The 2,593-nt window shown below is 33.0% G+C and overlaps 1 protein-coding gene across 3 annotated transcripts in view; it reads right to left on the reverse strand.

Annotated features, from left to right (window-relative positions):
* Positions 1 to 2,030, reverse strand: part of LOC106872392 (protocadherin gamma-A4) — a 59,772-nt gene extending 57,742 nt beyond the window's left edge. For 2 of the 3 annotated variants that reach the window (XM_052973066.1, XM_014919381.2), the window contains exon 1: positions 1,513 to 2,029. The gene's annotated coding sequence lies outside the window, so the exon portion shown is untranslated. Of the gene's footprint in view, positions 1 to 1,512 lie in introns of all 3 variants that reach the window. The other variant, XM_052973067.1, reaches the window with a different exon arrangement.
* Positions 2,031 to 2,593: the final 563 nt, after the last annotated feature.

Here is a 2,593-nt window from a genome sequence, read left to right on the forward strand (position 1 = left end):
TATATATATATATATATATATATATATATATATATATATATATATATATATATATATATATATATATATATATATATCTTCTTTATGATGTTTAGGTTAGGTGATTACATATCTATTTTTTGTTTCAGTCATTAGACTGTGGCCATGCTGGAGCAATGCCTTGGAGAATCTTAGTTGAGCAAATTGACCCTGGTTCATTATTGTTTTCAAGCAAAGTACTTATTCTATCAGTCTCTTTGCTGAACTGCTAAGTTACAGACTTGTAAACTCACTAATACTAGTTGCCAAGTAATTGTGAGAGACAAAGACACACATACACATGCACACACAGACACACACTCACATACACATGTACATATACATATATTTATAGTGGGCTTCCTTCAGTTTCCATCTGCCAAATTTATTCACTAGGCCCTGGTCAACCCAAGGCTGTAATAGAATATATTCACCCAGTGGGACTGAACACAGAACCATGTGGCTGGAAAGCAAACTTATCACACACCCATACTTGTTTGCACACACACACACACACACTTTTACAAACATATGCGCACATATAGCATGCATATGTATTTCTGTATATGGGTATGTGTGGGTGTGACAGTATATATGTGTGTGTGGGTGGGTGTGACAGTGTACTTGTGTGTATGTGTGTGTATGATATTTTTTATATATTTGAAACTAAAATTTGTGTGACAATTTTACCAAAGACAGGATTTGAAAAATTCTAGTAAAATTAGTTGCCGTAAATATTTATCATTGACCCTATGAAACATTTAAGTAATGTTTTTAACAGCTACATGTGAAAGTATAAATATATTTGTAAGAAAGAATATAAACTGCCATCTCAGTGAAATGCTGAAGTTAAACTAATTTTACAGAAATAACAGAAATGAAGAATAAGACTCAGATACCATACCCCCACCCAAAAAAATAACATGAAAATAACTGAATGCATTTAAGCCTTTCAATACCAATCTGTCCAAGACTACTCCTCCTTCCTTTTATGATCCAAACATTTTGATTTAAAGTGATCTATATCCTAACCATCCATCAGAATTTCATGTTAATTTATGTTCCAAACACCAGTTTAATAATGATGAAGTTATTTAACTAAATTCTTCCTTATTTTCAAAATTTATTGAAACAAAACCAGTGAATTCCAAAAGACTTCTTATAGCAAAAGTGCTCCGTATAACTTGCATAAAATACCTGAAGAAAGTTACTTTGGAGTCGGTGATACGGAGTGAAAAATAAATACATAGAAAAGAAACATTAGAAAAAAAAATCAGAAAACACCACCAACAATAATAATGACAAGAATAGCAGCAACAACGATAGCAACAAAAACAATGCTTAGTTATGAGATTCTTTAAGAAACAACAGAGAATAAACTTGGGTGATATGATAAAAGTTTTGCAGGAGTATCGAACAACATGCAAATACAGTTACACAGCTAGAAAAAAATTTTTCTTTAAAATATGAATAGACAAAATCATCAACCTTTACCTTATTTCTTTTGATGCTATTCTGGGTAGTACAAAGTTTAACAAGTTCCAAGTTACAGGGAATAGTCACAAGAGAAATGAATGAATCAATCTGTGCAATGCCCAAACTATAATTTTTTTTTTTTCCAATTGTACCAAGATAGGATAAATGTTAGAAAGATCCTAACAAAATTATGTTCAACTCTGTAGTTGAGAGTTGATAAAACTCCTTGTTTGTATGAAGCTGTTAAGATATTTTATCTCTTTTGAATTTCAAATCAGTATTAAATAAGGAAAATATTCAGTGAGGCAATGTTTCAAACTTCCTCTCAGGTAGTTTCTGTCAGTGTCGAGAAGAATTGACAAAAAGTAGGGGAACCAACCAGCTACTTACTTGTAGAAATCTATCCTTATTCTGATGTGTGTATCCTGCAGTCGATTTGTGTGATAGCTGCTGCGGCTGCGGCTGCTGCTGTTGCTGCTGTTGTGTGACAGCACAGCTATATGGCTGTGTTATGGGAATGCGAGTGAGATACATAAAAAGAGAGTGAGAGAGAGTGAAAGTGATTGATTGAAAGAGTATGTATGTGCATGAGAGAGAGAGAGAGAGAAAGAGAGGCATACATGTTCATTCACAGTGAGTTAGTGACAGTAAGAGAAATATAGAAACTGATGGATAGAAAGAAAGGCAGGTATACAGAGAGAGAAGAGGAGGGGGGAGAGTGGGGTGAAAGAGCAGGAGAGAAGATTTAGATGAAGAAAGCAATATAAAGAGATATAGGGAGACAAAATAGAGAGAAAGCAAGAGAAAATAGAGAGGTCTTCAGTTCTATGAAGTGTGATGTGTATATAATGTCTGCTGTAGCCACTGAGTCACTGATTAAACTTTACATGGGAAGAAAAACCAAAACCTTGCTTCTTCCATTCCTTGAAGCATGAAAACAAATTGTTTATTATGTTTGTTTTTCTGTTCATCAATTTGTGTTTGATTTGCTTACTATCTAGCTATTTGTGTATATTTGTATATGTGTATATAACTGTTTATATATACATCTATGTCAAGGTATATGTTTAGAGATGTGTATATACATGATTATATATAC

The sequence above is a fragment of the Octopus bimaculoides genome, chromosome 14, assembly GCF_001194135.2.
Source record: "Octopus bimaculoides isolate UCB-OBI-ISO-001 chromosome 14, ASM119413v2, whole genome shotgun sequence".
NCBI classification, from domain to species: Eukaryota; Metazoa; Mollusca; class Cephalopoda; order Octopoda; family Octopodidae; genus Octopus; species Octopus bimaculoides.